At 36.6% G+C, this 19,240-nt stretch overlaps 1 pseudogene; it reads left to right on the forward strand.

The window, feature by feature from the left end:
* The first annotated feature begins 3,608 nt into the window (after window positions 1-3,608).
* Window positions 3,609-18,517, forward strand: LOC115962947 (annotated as a pseudogene).
* The last annotated feature ends 723 nt before the right edge of the window (window positions 18,518-19,240 follow it).

Genomic DNA, 19,240 nt, shown 5'->3' on the forward strand with positions numbered 1-19,240 from the left:
TTTTAAAGCCGTGTTTACACAATTCACGACTATAAGTTTGTCCTAAAGCCGTGTCTAAGAGTCAAACGCAGCCATAGGCACCCATAAAGCTGCGTTTCTATAAACACGACTTCAAGCATGTCTATGCTGTGTTTCTGCAAATGTTTTACTCTAAGACTAACCAAGAAACAAACACTTCGAAACCCACTCAATCCCAAACCCATTCAATCCCAAACCCAAATCATGAGACCGTATATACCCAACACACCAGCCATGACCACCGGCACGATCGACTTCATCACCAGCTCTGGTCTCATCACACCCATCGACGCCACCCTAACTCCGCTCTTCGCCATTCCGTATGTTGCTCCCATACTTGAAAAAAAAAATGGAGGGACAAAGTCACCCGATCAATACCATACCCGATGAGATCCACATCAACAGAACCCGAATTGTAAGATATTGAAATTTTTGATTACAGGAGAAGACTAAGGCGGCGGCAGTGTTCAGGAAGCCAAAGAATGGGGCTGTTTCATCGCCGCTGAAACCTGATGAAGAAGACATTTTTTTTCCGATCATATTTGAGATGAGAGGTGAGAGTGAGGGTTTGATGATTGGCGGCAATGGAGGCATGGTTTGACCAACGGCAGTGGAGGCATGAGGAAAAGGGAGAAAGGTGAGAGTGAGAGCAAATGAGAAAAAGGGAGAGTTGTTTGTTCTCTTATCAATATTGACTTTGTGTAATATCCTTTCTGAAGTTCACAAGACATTTAAGTAAAAGTTTCTGTGGCCTTCAAAAACCAACTAGGAGTTTCTCGTTAATGAATCTTTTCTCAATAATGATTGGCTGGTGGATACAATGTTCTTTGATTGAATTTGAATAGTTTATAATTTCAACAATGGTTTACTACCTGTAAGAAAAAGATCTCTATTATTATAAATCTTTTTATAAAGTAGCTAGTCAAGAATTATTGGTAGAATTATTGGTCAAAATATGAGCACAGTATTCTTGCTGGGATATGGCAAATTTCTTTAAAATATGATTGAAACTGTAAATTTCGAAGGGTTTTCTTTTGAGGAGGAACTTTATACATGTACCACCTTTCAATGAATTTGTAATGAACTAGATGCAGATTGTGCATCAAAGGTTTCTTGTTTCTCAATGGAGCAGCACCACTAATATGAAAATCTTTTCTTGTTTGTCTAGCCATAATTTGAATTCTTTGTTGGACGCCTCTTTTTTATTTGCTTTTTTGTAAGTTTCTATGCCTGCAGTTTTTTTACTTGATGATTAGAAGCCCTTGATTTTTAACCCAAAGGTTGGGATATGCACAGTTCATCGAGTGTGGATATATGGCTACGTGATGCTTTTCCTGTGAGGTGCGAGATGTGGTGGCAGTTTATTTTTGTTGCATGTACTCTTTCTCTTTTGAAACTCTCTTCCTCTGGGTGTGTGTGTAGATGTGTATAGTGGAGATGACTTTATTTATACTATGATTGACAATATCTCTATTGGTATCAATCTTGTAGAGGCCTGAGAAATACTTAGGAGACTTGGCTGCATAGGAGAAAGTTGAGACTGCTCTTGGAGAAGCATTGGATGAGTTTGGGAAGCCATGGCAGGTAGATTTCTACTTACACTATAAATGCACCTAAGCATCTAGCTTCTATTTTTTGGTGTTTTCAAATATAACATATGACTAATTTTCATTCACAAAAACCGTACTATAGAACATCTGATTTGTTACAGATTTGACGTTGGTATTTATCTCTTGATCTTTGTTTTAAGCATATCCTTTATATCCCCCTTTTCTGTTCACTTTAACTCTGAATGCTTATGCTATGAGTCATGTTGTGCAGAAAAATGAAGGAGACGATGCATTTTATGGTCCAAAGATAGATATTAGTGTATCTGATGCATTGAATAGGAAATTCCAGTGTGCAACATTACAGGTTTATGGTGTTCACTTTTATTTGTGTTGTCTTTCCTACAACTATGTTATAATGCAGAGTTATCACTAAATAGATGAATTTCTATGTTTGCAGCTTGACTTCTGTAAGGTTGAATTTTATCAACCATCTTGTTGGTTTTATTCCGTGCCAAATTTGCTTATATTTTAGCAATTAGTAACCCTGTATTTAGGTGGGAATCATGTAAGGGTAGTGTGTGAGAGAGTGTGAAGAAATGCTCAAGATTGTGCAAAGAAGCAGGGGCTTGCGACTGGATCTCGCGGGTGGCTCGCGGCTTGCAAGTTGCTAGATAGTTGCACACGTGCCAAGCATGCCAGAAGCTGAAGAGTCACGCCAGTTGTTGCACTACAGGACAAAAGTCCTAGGCTGGCCAGGCCGTTAGCTCGCGGCTTGAACTCGCGACTGAATCCAGTCGCGAGGTCAAGTCGCCAGAACACCCTGTTTGGGAAAAACTAACTTTTCACATTCCTTCTCACCCTACTATATATATACCCTTATACCCACGATTTTGAGAGAGATTCCAGAGAGAATTTTGAGAGAGAAACCCTAGAGAAAAATGAGATTGATTCATCCACAATCTTCATATAGAGACTTTTCAAATTCCTCTATTCTCTTCCTCTCCATCGTCATATCCTTGAGAGGTACATTACTAAAACCTTTTCTCACCATACCTATATCTGTGAGGAGGCCATTTGGTGTTTGGGAAACAGTTAAGAAGGGACCAATTTCATATTGGTAGATGCTATGGTCAAGTAGCGGAATCCGGCAAGCTAAAGAAGAAATAGGTTCGGCGTAACCTCATTGGAGTAGGAGCTTGGAAGGCTTAGGTACATTGGGTAGATTAGGCTTGGAGGGTCTTCTGTTGTTCATGTATCCCAACTACATTCTTTAGTGGATTGTTTACCATTTGGAGGGCGGCGGAGAGGCTTTACGCCGAGGGGTTCGGTTTCTTTTTTGATAACACATCGAGTGTTGTCCTTATGTTTGCATCTCTCTTTCCTTAATCTTTTCCATTTAATTTATGTTGTGGTGGTGATTTTATTTGATTTAGATTGTTTATCAATTCTGTATTAAGCTTATATTCATTTTCCACACATTAATTGTTTGATATTAAATTTGAATTGGTAATTTGTAAATTGGGGGTCTAAACGTTCAAGGTGTTTTATACACTATTTGAACTTTCAACTTCCAACTTCTTGCTCGTTTTGAATTGTATTACTTTGCAGAGTAGGGCTATCCAGACCCGACTGGAGCTCAACAACCCAGCCAAACCGCCCAATGCCGAACCGATTTCGGCTCGAACCGAAGGTCCAATCGGTCGGCAGCGAGTTTCCTTTCTCAAAAACTGACGCTGGCAGGTCGAGTGGCGGGTTTGCATCTCCAAAACCCGAGGAACCCGAACCTGATTGGAGCTGTAAAAAAATCCGACCAAATCTTGCAAAAACAAGCCAAATCTGACGAGATCTTAACTAGATCTAGTGAGATCTCGACCAAATCCAGAAAAATCCAAGCAATTTTTAGCGAAAAATGTAGATTCCGGTGAAATTCCAGTAGGGTTTTCCAGTTTCTGGTGACACTTTTTTTTTAGATTTCGATGCTGTTTTTTATTCCAATAATTGAACTAGCCTGACTGATGCTCACCCTCACCTGAAACTGACATGACCGATTTTTCCGGTGGTCAGTTTCGGGTTCCTTCGCCTCTCCACCCGACACAGGCGGGTCGAGTTTGTGTTGGGTCCAAAACTGACCCGACCCGACCTGTGGATAGCCCTACTGCAGAGGATGAAGCCAAGAGGGAGACACATGTTATGATACACAAAGCCATTCTAGGGTCTGTTGAGCTTATGTTTGTTATATTTTTGGAGCACTACAAAGGAAAATGGCCTTTCTAGCTTAGTCCACGCCAAGTAATTGTTTGCCCTATGTTAGAGAAATCTCAGCCATATGCACTAAAGGTAGTTTTTCTGTATTCTTTTCAGTAGTAATTATTTTTCTAGATATTTTGTGTAGTGGTTGAATACCCATGCGAACAAGCTGGGTTGTGCTTAGTGGTGATGAGCTCAGACTCAAGTTATTACTACATCTGTCCCATATTGTCAGTCCTTGTTAGAAACCCCCACCCCCTTTTTTTAATGGAACATCATTTAATCCGTTGTCTTTTAGTTAAAAAAGTACAATTTTCCAATAGTACCCTCATTAATTTAAACTCTAGCGGAAGAATGGTCTTGACCTTTTTTGAATAAAGTAAATGGTAAGTTAGGAAATCACTTATTGTCTTTTCAAAGAGGACTACATTTTGGAACATCCCAAAATGGAATAGGGGTTCAATAATTTGTGATGGAGGGAGAATTTAGACTGCTATTTTGCACCTTTTAATGGGCCAATCTCACATCAAACTTGAGTTGCTGGAAATCTTATGGTAGAAGGTCCAGTTGAGTTAAGTAGTATGTTGCTTTAGTTTTTTTCATATGCCCTACAAATAAGCGGTAGGTTGCTGGATTATGATTGAGATCAGATGCAAAAACTGTGAATGGCTGAGATTTAAAGTTGAAAAAAGCAACTTTAAATCTCAGCTATTAGGGCATATGTGTTTCACTTGTTAGGAACATATGTCACTATTTTATGTAATTGGCTTATCCTTTGACAAAACGCACTTTACTTGTATTTGGGTAGATTTAGGATGTGTTTAAATACTTCAAGAAACTATGTTTCAAGATCAAGTGTTGAAGTCTTCAAGTTTGTCCAAGAAAACAAGCTGATAGTGCAAATTCATTAAAGCTCGACACTTGCATCTATCGAGCTTAAGAAAGCTGTTCAAGGCCCGTGTGCTCGACACCTTCTCGACAGTTGCTCGACACCTACTATCTGTCGAGGTTTAAGAATGTCAAAATTCTGATATGATTTTCTTGGGATCCATGAATTTGTCTTTGGGCTTTCTTTTATCCCAACCTTAAGCATATAAAAGGATTGTTTTAAGAGCCGTTAAACAGTTCACAAGTTGCACAAGCATTGAGCAAATTCTGTTCAAACAAATTGTGGCCGGAGATGAAGTTCTTACCTTAGTTCATCTCTTTCTCTTGAAGAAGTTGCTGTGTATGTGCACCGTAGGGTTTTGTGACCAAGCATCTTCTTGATTTTCATCATGTGGATAAACTGAATAACTTTGCAACCAAAAATCTTCTTAGTTGATGATTGAAGTTGCGTACTAGGATCAGCACAATTGGTTAGTCACGAAATTGGGAGTCGTGCATTAGAAAGGGGAACTGTCACTACAGAACAAGTCCAATTGGGTATCGAGGTAAGGGTTCAACTGTAGGTTGGTAAGGTATTTGGGATTCCTTTACTTGTAACCGCTTGTTGTGATAATAGTGGAGTTTCGGGAGTGGTGACTTGAAAATCACCCGATGGGGTTTTTGCCGTTAGGTTTTCCCCATTCATAAAAAAATCACCGTATTATTTATTTTTTGTTGCATAATTAGTTCATTGGTGATTTGTTTGTGCTACCACGCGTTTGCATGATAAATTGATTAATTAATAACTTAGCTAATTAATTAATTAATTTCTATCACAAGGAGTCATTTAGTTTGTGGCCTATCAAATGGTATCAGAGCAGGCACACTTTGATTAGGGTTTAATCTTTGCTGTGTTGATCCATTGACCCTTGTTTGTCATGGATAGAGGACAGTCATTAATCATACCTCCTTTATTTGATGGCACTAACTATGCATACTGGAAAGTACGCATGAGAGTTTTCTTGCAGTCTTTAGATGAGAAAGTGTGGCAAGCTGTGGAGATAGGCTGGACTAAGCCTACAGAAGCGCCAGCCGATTGGGATGATGCCAAGATTAAGACGGCAAACTTCAACAGCAGAGCATTGAATGCGTTGTTCACTGCAGTCACTAATGAGCAGAGCATTGAATGTGTTGTTCAGCAGAGGCTCACTACAAGCTTTGAAGAGATAAAAATGGAGGAGGATGAGTCATTCGATGAGTTCTATGCCAAGCTAAAAGACATAGTGAACTCAACCTTCAATCTTGGGGAAACCATTCTTGAACCTAAGATTGTAAGGAAGGTACTCAGATCTCTACCCGAGAGATTCCATGCCAAGATCACTGTAATAAAGGAATCAAAGGATATTGATAAGATTCCTTTGACTGAGCTGGTTGGAAACTTGCAGACCTACGAGCTAGGATTGACAAGGATTGGCAAGACGGGTAAAGGTAAGAGCATGGCATTGAAGGCCAAGAGCAATGAAACAGATGAGTCTTCTGATGATGAAGATTCCAAGATGAAGTCCTATATCACCAGGCAGTTCAAGAAGTTTATGAAGAACGTAAATGGAAAGGGTTTCGACAAGGACCGCAGGCAATCCAGTTCTTCTTAGTTTAAAGGCCAAGACAAAGGAAAAAAGGATGCTAAGGAAGGTGGTCAATACACTGTTCCCACAGGACATAAGTGCTTTGGGTGTTAAGACTTCGGTCACATGAAACATGAGTGTCCTACATATTTCAAGAGCATTAGGAAGAGCAAGGCACTTGCTGTTACCTTGAGTGACACCGAGTTTGAGGATGATTCCGACAATGAGGATGACGGAATCTTAAATACCTTCACGACCACTATTAATCCTACTGATGGGATTGTTGAAGATGTGGTTGAAGAAGAGGAATTGGTGGAATCTATGTTTGAGAAGATGGATGATCAAGATGACATTCATATAGCCTATGAAAAACTGTACAAGCTTTTTGAGAAGCATGAGAAACTGCATAGGCTAACCACCAAGAAGCTCAGTGATGTGGAACTTGACCGTAAGGAGCTTTCCACAAAATTTGATGAGGCTAATCAAACTATTGGAGTACTGAGGTTTGTGAACAATTTCTTGGCTGAGAAGACCAAGAAGCTTGAAGCAGAGCTATTTCAAGTTAGAGCTCAATTAGAGAGGACTTCAAGTGCGAAGCTTGATGAGATGCTCAGCCTTCAGAAATCTGCTTCTGACCGAACAGGTTTAGGGTATGGTCTCTCTTCCTCTAATATTGTTTCTTTTAGTACTACTGTTTTTGTTCCTCCTACTAATAATGTTAAAATTGAGAACAATGAGATTAAAATTGAATTAGCTAGTGAGAACATAGACAAGGGTAAATCTATCTTAAGAGCACCCCCTAAACTTGAGAAGAAAGATGTTAAAAACCCTAGGGCTAAGAAGACTAACTCTTAAAAGCTTAAACAAAAGAAGTAGCATCTCTGTCATCATTGTGGAGTTGCTAGTCATACTCGATTAAATTGCTACAAGTGGCTTGCCACTCAACAGAGCAACGGCATGATAGCATCTGGGAACCAGAATCAGCTTCAATCCTCTCTTGCTCCCCTTGGAGATCTTTTCAAAGCCCTCATGTTCCTTTCGAACTTGAATGGTTTTAATTCTTCCCCTTCACCATCGATTCAAGAGTATAATCAAAGGAAAGGTTCTTCCAGGGTGTAGAAGGAAAATGGCTTCAAGTGATTCTATCACTTCTCTCTTTTACTCTCATTCTTCTTGTTTTTATGTGTGCATTACTTATGTGTTTTGCTTTCAAGTTTTGAGTCAGTCTAGTTTTTATGCTTTGGTTGTTTAACATTTTTTTGTTTGGTTATTTTTCAGTTTTGCTTTATTTATTTTTTCTTATAAAAAAATAAAAAAAAATTGAAAAATCAGAAAAATACAAAAACAGTGCGTGTTATGTGTACATTAGTACTTGTGTACCTTGGATGACCATTGAAATAAAGTCTTCTAAATTTTATATCATTTGTAACTTAGATGAGCATCTTTATGCACAACTAAGTAAGTGAGCTTTGTGGCTCTTGTTAGTGACGAGTAAGATTAAGTTATCTCTTGTACTTAACACTCGTATCACTCTTTTTGACGGGAATGACTAAAAAATCCTAAGAGAAAGGCATTAATAACCATCTTATCACTGTTGCCCGCCAATCATAATATGACACTTGTATGCTTTGGTATAGCAAAAGTGCAGTGTCAATGACATTTGTGTGCTTAGGCATAGCAAAATTGGAATGTTAAATATCATTGGGTATTTCTTTTCTCTCTAATATGCCTATGCATGATATGCTTAATATATATATATATATATATAGATATATATACATGCAAAAGAAAAATCAAAAGCAAAAAGATCAAAAATGCTTCAAAAATGATTGCAAGCGTGTATTCTAGGAGATTTGGGAGTTATAAGATGTACCTCGAAGGTGATAGTCCCCATCAAGCAGTTATGATTGTGTGTGAGTTAAAGTGATTTTCTCATATCTCAAATCGTTATAACATGTATACACTTATGCAATCTTGCAATATTTTTCACACACAATACGTCATATTCTTTGCTATTCTTGATACATGTGTAGGTATAATGTGATTTGGTCATCACAAAGTTTTATATGTATTAATGTATGCTCACTAATCTGTCTTGACTTATTTTTGAAATATAAAATTGGTTAGACTTGTTTAGTGTGTGTGTGTGTTTTTGAAGATCCATGTGCTTAAAATTTTTATTGAAAGATGATTTTGAGAGCTTAATATGTTGATTGGATCATTGGTTGAGTTGCATGTTGGATTGCATTCATGTCTGTGTTTTTCACATCTCGAAAAACTGTTTTTAAAAAGCTAGCTCGACACCTCCTCAATACCTTGCTGTCTGTCGAGCTTCTTCAGCTTTTTCTTATCGCAATCCCGATAGCATCTCGACACTTGGTGGATCAATCGAGAATGTTTCTGCATCCTCGATAGCATCTCGACACCTGGTGGATCGATCGAAAATGTTTCTGCCTCCTTAATAGCTTCTTGACACTTGGTAGATCGATCGAGCTTTTGTTCTTGTATCTAATGATTTGTTTCTCGACACCTCCTCGATACCTGTATCTGTCGAAGACCATTTTTCTTGATACCTTCCTCGACAAATGTCTCGACACCTCTCGACACCTCTCGACACCTTCATCTGTCGAGATTTACTAATGCACTATTTAATCTCCTTGTGCGATCCGAACCTCATTTTTGTTCGATCTCTCTCTCTCGATACTTCTCTGTTTTCTCTCCTAAACTATCTCATCTCACTCCAATCTTTGTTCCTCAAGGTTTCTTCAGCTTTTTCAAGATTTTCTTCACTTGGTAAGCTTTTAATCTTTTCATATTCATGCATTTCATGTTTTGAAACCTAGGTTTTGGGGTTTTTGAAAATTTTTAGGGTTTTTCAAAATTGATGAGTTATTATTGAAATTTTGGGATGAGTTTTTCACTTAAATGAGTTTAAAACCTCATACATTGCATCACATTAGTATTATAATAGTATTGTCATGCATTTAGATGTGTGCTATCTATTTGTGTACTGATAGGTTTGGATTGGACTGAACCCATGATGAAATTTCTTTTGCATGTCACATGTTCATGCATTTCCCATGCATACGTACTATCTTTTTAATATACTTGTTATATTTGAAATTGCTTGGGACTTTTCTGATTGTCTTTCTTTTTCTCCCTCTCTTTCTATTTACGATTAGTCATGTCTATGGCACCTAAGCGTAAATCTACTCCAGCTCGGAACCCTTTTCGTTTCAGAGCTTCTTCTTCCTCTGATCCTACTCTGTCTCATATTCGGTTCCGTGATGATTATGCCTTCAAGGCATTCTCGGAGAACTTTTCTAGACGAGGCCTTCATTCGGAATGCCAAGTCATTTTGTCGGATTTTGCCGACACTGACCTTCCCATTGTCATTCACAATCGGGGATGGGAGTCACTGTGTGACGTCCCGGTCACCTGTCCTCTCGTACTTATCCAGGAGTTTTACTCCAACATGCACGAGATTGATTGTTCAGTACCTCTTTTCTTCATTCGCGTTTGAGGTATGCGCATTCCTATCACACCACAACTTGTTGCGGATGTGCTTCGGGTCCTTAGGATAGAGTTTCCTGACTATCCTAGTTGTGAGCGTTTGAGGACTGTGTCCAGGGATGAGCTCATGTCTGCTTTCTGTGAGCACCCTTCTATTTGGGGTGAGCGTCAATTTACACCATGTAGACCTTTTGCTAAAGGTCCTAGATTCATGAACATGGTGATGACCTTTGTTTTGCATCCACTCTCTCACTACAACTCCATTACTGAGCCTCGTGCTCGATTTTTGCTATCTCTTCTTGAGCATCTTACTATAGACTTCCCTTCTCATTTCATTCTTTCTATTATAGATGTTCATCTAGATTCGGCATCCTGTGATAAGCTCATTTTTCCTTCCGCTATCATGAGGATCTTACTCCACTTTTCTGTTCCTTTTCCCTTTTCCGACCATTTCACCATCATGTGTGCCATAGATTACGCCACCGTTAAACGTAGCGAGGCCCAGTTTCGGTCGAGGCAGTCGGATTCAGCAACTCCTCCCTCCCGTTTAGCTCCATCCCGTTCTGCTCCATCCACATCTGCTCCTTCCTTTTCTTCGGGCGATGTGACTTTAGGAGACATCATGGCGCAGCTATAACGCATGGATGCTCGCCTAGATACACTCTCTACAGAGTTGTATCAGGTGAACGTTCGTATCGGTTGTATTGCACGACGACAGACGTCCATGGGTGGTTTTGCTTCTAAGGCTTCTCCTCCACCACCTCCTCCCGTGGCTTCTGATTCTGAGGATGAGGATGATGATGATGGCGATGACGATGATGCTTCGGATGATGTCGATGGAGATGTTAGCTCTACCGATGAGATGTCTACTTGACACTCTTACCCTTTGTCACTTGTGACAAAAAATGGGAGTAGTTTTGGATATGAGAGTAGTCATTTTTAGGGAGAGAGTTAGTATAGGACCACTTTGTTAGGGGGAGTGTTGATATGTTTTGAGGGATGTAGTGAGGATATTATGTACCTTTTATTTTCTTTCTTTTTAGATACATTATTCTTGTACATGAGGTCTTGTGACCATTTATAGACATACATCGTACTTTACTCCTATTTATATTGATGTATATTTTTCTTTCACCTATCCGTTCATGTGTTGTTTCTTTTCTCCCTTTATACATATGCTTCATATTACTTGTATGCAATCTATTATTTCTGTTTCACACAAACATGCCTTGATGAGTTTTGTTTAAAGTGTTTCAGAAATACAGGTTATCAAAGTCTACTTGCCATAAACTCTCTTCTTGCAAAGTTTTTCAAGAGTTTGTGTTAGGATAGATTTTATTGTATTCAACAAGTGAATATGAGTTGAGTGATTTATGACTTCTCTTATATGTTCATTTGTTATTTGTGGTTTTGTCACAGATTGTCAAAGGGGGAGATTGTTAGGACATATGTGTTTCACTTGTTAGGAACATATGTCACTATTTTATGTAATTGACTTATCCTTTGATAAAACGCACTTTACTTGTATATGGGTAGATTTATGATGTGTTTAAATACTTCAAAAAACTATATTTTAAGATCAAGTGTTGAAACCTTCAAGTCTGTCCAAGAAAACAAGTTGATAGTGCAAATTTATTAAAACTCGACAGTTGGCTCGACAGTTGCATCTATCGAGCTTAAGAAAGCTGTTCAAGCCCAGTGTGCTCCACACCTTCTCGACAGCTGCTCGACACCTACTATTTGTCGAAGTTTAAGAATGTCAGAATTCTGATATGATTTTCTTAGGATCTGTGAATATGTTTTTGGGTTTTCTTTTGTCCTAACCCTAGACATATAAAAGGATTGTTTTAAGGGCCGTCAAACAGTTCACAAGTTGCATAAGCATTGAGTAAATTCTGTTCAAGCAAATTGTGACCGGAGACGAAGTTCTTACCCTAGTTCATCTCTTTCTCTTGAAGAAGTTGCTGTGTATGTGCACTGTAGGGTTTTGTGACCAAGCATCTTCTTGATCTTCATTGTGTCGATGAACTGAAGAATTTTGCAACCAACAATCTTCTTAGTTGATGATTGAAGTCGCGTACTGGGATCTACGCAATTGGTTAGTCACATACTTGGGAGTCGTGCATCAGAAAGGGAAACTGTCACTACAGAACAAGTCCAATTGGGTATTGGGGTAAGAGTTCAATTGTAAGTTGGTAGGATACTTGGGATTCCTTTACTTGTAACCGCTTGCTGTGATAATAGTGGAGTTTCAGGAGTGGTGACCTAAAAATCACTCGGTGGGGTTTTTGCCGTTAGGTTTTCTCCATTCGTAAACAAATCACCGTGTTATTTATTTTCCGCTGCATAATTAGTTTATTGATGATTTGTTTGTGTTACCACGCGTTTGCATGATAAATTGTTTAATTAATAACTTGACTAATTAATTAATTAATTTTTATCACAATGAGTCATTTAGTTTGTGGCCTATCATCAGCCATTATAAAAAAAAAAAAAAGTAAAAAAAAGTAAAAATTTAAAGTTGAAAATGAGAATGGTAAAAAAAATTGTGAGGGGGATGGAGCTAATTGCACCACGATCCAAACCCGCTGGATTATATGGATGTTAAATAATATTGATCTCTGGGCTATTTTGTTTTCCATGTTTGTCAGAGATCTTGAAATGAGAGTCTGGGTTAGTTTGATATGGATTTCCTTAGTTTTTTGGCAGTAGGTTTAATTATTTGTTGGTATATTATAGTGTGTCCACATAACTAAGGGTAATGGCTTTTAGAAAAAATTTGCTACTTGGTTATATTAAGTAGCTGTGTTATATTTAATATTTAGAGTTGTAAATTGTTCACTTGCTTGAGTGGGAGAGGCACTCATGAGTAAAATATTTGAGGCTCTCTTTTGTTTTTATCTATAATTTCTTTTGTTGTGTTTTTGCAGGTGTAAGATGAGATATTTAAAGCTGGTTATCATGTTGATGTTGATACAACTGATAGAAAGATCCAGAAAAAGCTGCAACTAATCTCCTGCCTTGCTTTGTTTTATTTATTTATTTGGATTCCTATATCCAACAACTGTTTTGCCTGTAAATGGTGTTTGCTTAAAATTTTTACTAGCTTTGTTTTCCCTTCTGAGCTTCCCTATTATGGTTTTGAGTGGGGCCTGCACCGCCTATTTTATTTTACTTGTTTGCTTCTCTACAATAAGGGTAAAAGAAAGAGAATGCTATTCATTTACTGATAGTTTTGGTTTCTTGCAGGTACGAGAAGCTCAGTTAGCATAGTACAACTATAAATTGGTTGTTGGTGAGGAGGAAGCCAACACTGGACAGGTTCCTACCTATACACTTATCATGTTATTTTTTGTAATTTACCCTATTGATAGTTGTGATTTGAAAAGATTTTGCTATGAAAATCAGTCTGTGTAACATGTTGGTGCGTGCATATGCTTGGGCTTTTTATTTGAATTTTGTGTTAATTCTGGACTAATAAAAGAAGAAAATCAGAAGAAAGTTGTGGGGATTCTACTATGTAAGCACTTGGTAAATGACATGTAATTTGAACTAGAGCAGTCCTCTTACGGACTTTCTAATAAAAAAAATTATACTTGCTAAAAAGTATCAAATCACAAGATTTGAAATCTGCAAATCTGATAAATTATCCATTGCCCATTTTCCTATGAAACTATGATACAAATACAATTCAATTGTATTTTGATTCCCATGATTTGCTGTAAACATCATTAAGTCATGAGGCTTTAAATTTTTCAGGGTTTACCAATTTGTAATATAACTAAATTTGACTTTTTTTTGGGGGGGGGGGGGGGGGGGGGGGGAAGTTTGCCATTGTATATCAAGAGATGGCTTATAGTTTACCATACTGAGCACACCCACTGTGTGTTTGCTAGATGGTTTATTATCATTAGTCATGCTGGGTTTCAGGTAGCAATTATTGTTTTGTTTGAGTTTCGGTTCTTATATATTGGACAAATTAATCTTTACACTTTTGAGTTTGGGATTTTGAGTTTGGGATGTGAGACGTGAAACTCGAGTGAGACCTATTGGCTCAGCTGATTTAGAAACACATTATTATAATTTTCTTTAATAGTGAAATGTCGATGGGATATTTACCAGACAAAAGATGAAATTTTTTTTCATCAGTTAGCATTTTTTGTTAAGAGAGCTCTTATTGCATATTGTCAGGTCCATGTGCTGGTATTCTATACATTGGACTATTAACACTACAATTTTGCGATTTCTGGTTCAGAGTTTGTATTACACTAAATTGTTGGAATTTAAGGTTTTATCAGCATTTGCTTTTAACCAATATGAGATTTTTATTGCTTTAGCCAAGCCCCTCTCCGCACAATTCAAGTATTTGGGAGAATTATGCTTAATTTATTTTGTAAAATACCAATTCAATTGGGACTTCTTGCTCTTGGTGTCTATAAAAGTTAATATATTCTACTCAATATGGATTTAGAAGATTGACATATAAATCAAATGCTCATTGTTTTGAGAGTCTTGCATATCTTGAACCAGGAATTTTTGTACTAGTTTTTCATGTTAAGTTGCCTCTCATGGATAAAAGATTAATGCTAAAGAAAAAATAATAACAGCAGCAGTAGCAAATTTCACAGTCTCTTTAATTGCAAATTCCAGCCGTGGGAATTATTTTATATTCTATCAAACTAAATAGTCATGTAGGGTTCTAGTGTTAGTAATGTTTATAGAAAAAAAATCCTCTTATACATTTCATTTTTGAAAGCTCACAGATCTAGTTTATCAGTGCAATTTGATCTTGTTACATTATTGTTGTCATTAGGTTGCTTTATCAAAAGATCTTTGTCATTTGATAGTCATGTGCTCGGGAGAACTTACTGAAGATAATGATGCATCAAGAGACAGAAGAACGGTTGGACATGGTATGCATGGCTTGCATTCCTTAATGCTCGATACTACTATATTTTGGAAGAGGTAACTTTGCAGTAGAAAATGCAATTACTTATCTATGCATTTGTTTTCCCTGCATCCATCTGGCCCCTACGTCCCTCTCTCACTCTATTTGTTCCTCACTGTAGGAAAAATGTGCTTCATCAGGTTGCTCAACAAGCATCTAATATTGAGTATCTAACAGAGGTTATCCGGGCATCATTATCAGTAATGTGTAAGCAGTGGTTTGATGCTATGCACGCTTTTCATGAGAAGTTTAATCCTTTGTCTACTTTGATTATTGACCATGGCAGCTACTAATAATAACACAAAACCACAGTTCATTGATGTATATCTTATCTCTTCTTTTTATATTTACTGGTTTAATTTCTACCGTTTGTACATAGGACTTGATTCATCCCCCCAAGAGGAGTTTCTTAGCCTTTTAGGAGGTGCTTGGACCAGTCCACCAGTTCATCAATTTCTAGTTAACTCTCTTGGTGAAGTGGTATGCTCAGCCTTGTGTAAATTTATTTATTTATTTATTTTATTATTATTATTATTCATGAAGGACATTGCAATTTTGTATTTGATATGGTAAGTTTATTACTCAATAGGGTGCCAAGCGTGTGTCAAAGGTTGTTTGTGGTGCTGGAAAAGAACTTCAGCTCATTGTCCTTAATCATCTACAGGTGTGTTATTTACTTATGACAAACAATTTATTACTTGGTACTTTCCCTTCATGACATTTCACTGATATATCTGATTCTTTCAAATTGATATATAAGCAATCCTATGAATTGAGTTGGTTGAGTTCATGAATTAGTGTCAAAATGCTTTATTTTGTATGTAGACATCAACAAGGAAAAGATGTACTGTGTAATTTTCTTTTAATTTGTAGTAGGAAAAAGTTAATTTCATGAATATAATACTCAAAGGTCAATAGAATTTATAACCATCTTAAAATTTAAAACCAAGATAAATCTTTTTGATAGCATACCATTGTCAAAAGCTGCATGCAAGTGCAAATTAATGCTTGTTATGTAAAAACTGAAATTGATTGCATTATAACCTTCTTCAACAAGTTACAAAGTAATTAGTTTTCTTTTTTTTTTTTTCCCAAGGCATTTTTCTTTTAAAAATAAAATTTTCTAGTTATTATATGGTTAAATTCTATGTGCCTGATTCTTCATGTTCCTTATAACAAGAGGCTTAATTGGAAACTAAAAGAAAAATATCTATTTTCCAGCCTGCTGCAGAAATTATTGGATTTAGGATGGGGGAACTTGAGGGGCCTTTCAAGATGGCGTGCACGCTATCAGGGTGTTGGTTTGGACGAGACACTCATCAATAACGCGACAGAAAAAGCTGGTATGTTACTTGTTCAAGTGGAACGGTTTATGAGAGTGCTTTCATCTGTGGTCCAGCATGTATGCTTGTTTGGGGATCCTTTTGTCTTCCATAGTTAATGTTTTGGGCACAAGTATTTTTGGACATATAACTGTTTGATTTATGCAGTAGCTTCCTACTACTATTGACATTCAAATTCTCTATTCCTTTCTTCCTAAGTTCCTAACCATTAATATATGACAAAATTGTAGTCAGAATCATTAACTCCTAAGCAATACCTAAACTTGAGAAGGAAAACAAAAAACCTAGATTAGAAACAACTGAATCACTTAAACAAGTTTTAGTTCCCAACTTGTAGGCTTTCTGTTTTATAGTATGTGCATTTAAAACTTTTGCTTATTCTTATTTACTAATATGTATTCAATCTTGGAACACTCGACTCGATGGCTAGTTAAGGTTTTGCTTGACTTAGTTATGTGACAAAAACTAGACAAAATTGGATGGTTTCTTAAGGTGAAAAGCATAATCTTAACAATTGATGAGACTTGGTCAGTGTATTTCGTTTTAGTTGAGTCAAAAGTAGTTATTCATTGCCTCTGCTTTAAGAGGTTGGAGGAGAGATTGTATCAGAAGTGCAATTTGTTGATTTAGAGAGTTGGTTTTAGCCTGTGGTGTGTTCTTTTCTTCCATCTCACCATTATCATATATCTAATGAAAAATATTACTAAACATTGTACAATTTTCATAGTGAACTTTCTGATCTTTATGGATGACCATGCCTATATTCTACATGAGATTATGGAAGCTGTTTCTCAAAATTTGGCTTCTTCCTTGCATAAATTTATGAACTTCATTTTATATAATCCCAATCACCAATAAGGCTGCAGTGAATGGACATCTCAAGAAGCAAGAAACTTGGTGCTTGTGAAATTAGGAAATTAAAATAATATTTATTTTTTGATTTTACTTGTCTTCCAAAAGGACTTTCTATAAATTGTTGGATGGGCTTAGGAACATAATTACTTTACTTTGAAAACTGGCCAAAATAACTACCAGGACAATCCTTTTGGATTTGTATCTTGTGTTTGATTCTAATTTTGTCTTTTCCTTCAGTTTTCTAATTTCTTCAACTGGCTTCTAGAATGTATAAAGCTACTAATGTCAGAACCCAGTGATCAGCTTCTACTATACAATAGGTTTGCCTTTCTGATTTTCCTTCTTGTTCCATCTGGTTAGAGGCAAATATTTTGCAGTCATCTTATTTATTTATTATTTTGGTAGTGAACTTGCTGTAATATTTTTGAAATTTTTATATGATCAAGATCCTGTTAGAAAGTTGCTGGAGCTATCTGAGGCTGATTGCGATATTGAAATTGAATTGTAAGTTAGTTTTCAACAATTAAAGATTTAATCTGTCCTTAACTTCTGTCACTTACAGCCTTATCTGACATCATTTAGGCATATTATAGTTTTGGCTTACATATAACTTACATGGTAATTGCATATGGGTTGACATTTGAGATTGTTTTTGTGTGAAAGCAGATTGAGATTATCAATGAACATGTAAGAATCAGTCTCCTGAACTACTTTCTTATACAAAATTCATGGTCTTTGGACCAAATGGAATCTGCTCCCCACCATACATAACAGGCAGGGGGGAAAGGTCACAGTTGAATCCCATACGGGTCTGTGACTTATGTATGTCTTCAAAAAAAAAAGGTTATATTACTGAGAAATCCACTATTATTTTACATAGGAAATTCTTAAGTCACTTTAACTTCTCTAATGAGATCCAAATGAACTACTGGCATTAGTTCCCTAGAAAGCCTTTTCATTTTGCAGTGGATGTGTGTATGCATATCTTTACACATGGTTACATGAATGCATCTCTCTGCATGTTTTCAAATATGTTTATTTTACATAGGAATTCTAAAGTTGCTTCAACTTAATGAACTAATGCCATTAGTTCTCTAGAAAGCCTATTCATTTTTGCAGCAGATGTGTGTGTGCATGTCTTTACACATGGTTACATGCATTCATGTCTCTGCATGTTATCAAATATGTCAATATGTATTTGCAGTGCTCTTCAAACAATCTGATGTTGCTAAATTCTTTAGGGAAACAATGCAAAGAGTTAAGGAATTAGTTCATTTTGGGGGATTTTTAGATTGTGAATATCTGTGAAGGACACTTGCTAAAGAATTTCAGCAGATGGAATCTAAGTATTTCTTTCTTGCTCCTTTTCATTTCCATCAAATTGTAGTGTTAATACTAGTTTCATTCTATGACTTAGAGAATCTCAACAAGTATGAAAAGAGAGCTCTTATTGTATCCCTTAAGAAAACTATATATATATATATATATATATGATCATGGTAAGCTATGTCTTCTTATTATATCCTTCAAAATAAGCAGGGTTTTCTTTAAAATTATCTTCAATCTTGTGTATGACTTTTCTTCCCCCATCTCTCGCCTCTTTTAATGTAAAAAGTTAGTCCATTTTTGCTGGCCTCTAGAAGGATGAAACTAGTTTATCCTTGAGAAATAAAAGAATATGTAGTAAACATAACTAAATCATGTAATTGGTACTCAAAGATATTTTAATTCCAATCCTCTATACTAGTTGCGATATTTCAACACTTACCCTACAGGCTACACCACTGACTTTAGAGGTCATCTTAAGACAAGATTAACATAGTTGAACCTTTTTTTGTTCTTTATTCTCTTTTGGCTTTTGCAAAGACACGGACAAAAAATCACAAGGGCAAAAGAAACACAACAAATTAAGAACCAGAACACACACACGTAGATATATATATATATATATATATAAAATTAAAAAAAAAAAAAAAAAAAAAAAAAAAAAACAAAGGAAAGAGGAAGGTCGGCTAGAGGAAACAAATTAGTCAATTAGGAATAAGCTTCACGGACCGTATGGGAATAAAAAATTTTAATTGAAGAAGATTAGAAGAAAAAAAAAATGTTCTCAATATCCTATTGTGCCTATGTGCATGCCTTGTTAGCACATCTGTAAATTCCTTACAAAGTTAAGTCCAACTGATCTCTGACTGAGTTTGTTTTGTATTCGAAATATCTAAGTTTGAGCCTCCCATGCATTGCGTATTATAGTATGGCAAGAATTACAATCTA

Source organism: Quercus lobata, chromosome 2 (assembly GCF_001633185.2).
Source record: "Quercus lobata isolate SW786 chromosome 2, ValleyOak3.0 Primary Assembly, whole genome shotgun sequence".
NCBI lineage: Eukaryota > Viridiplantae > Streptophyta > Magnoliopsida > Fagales > Fagaceae > Quercus > Quercus lobata.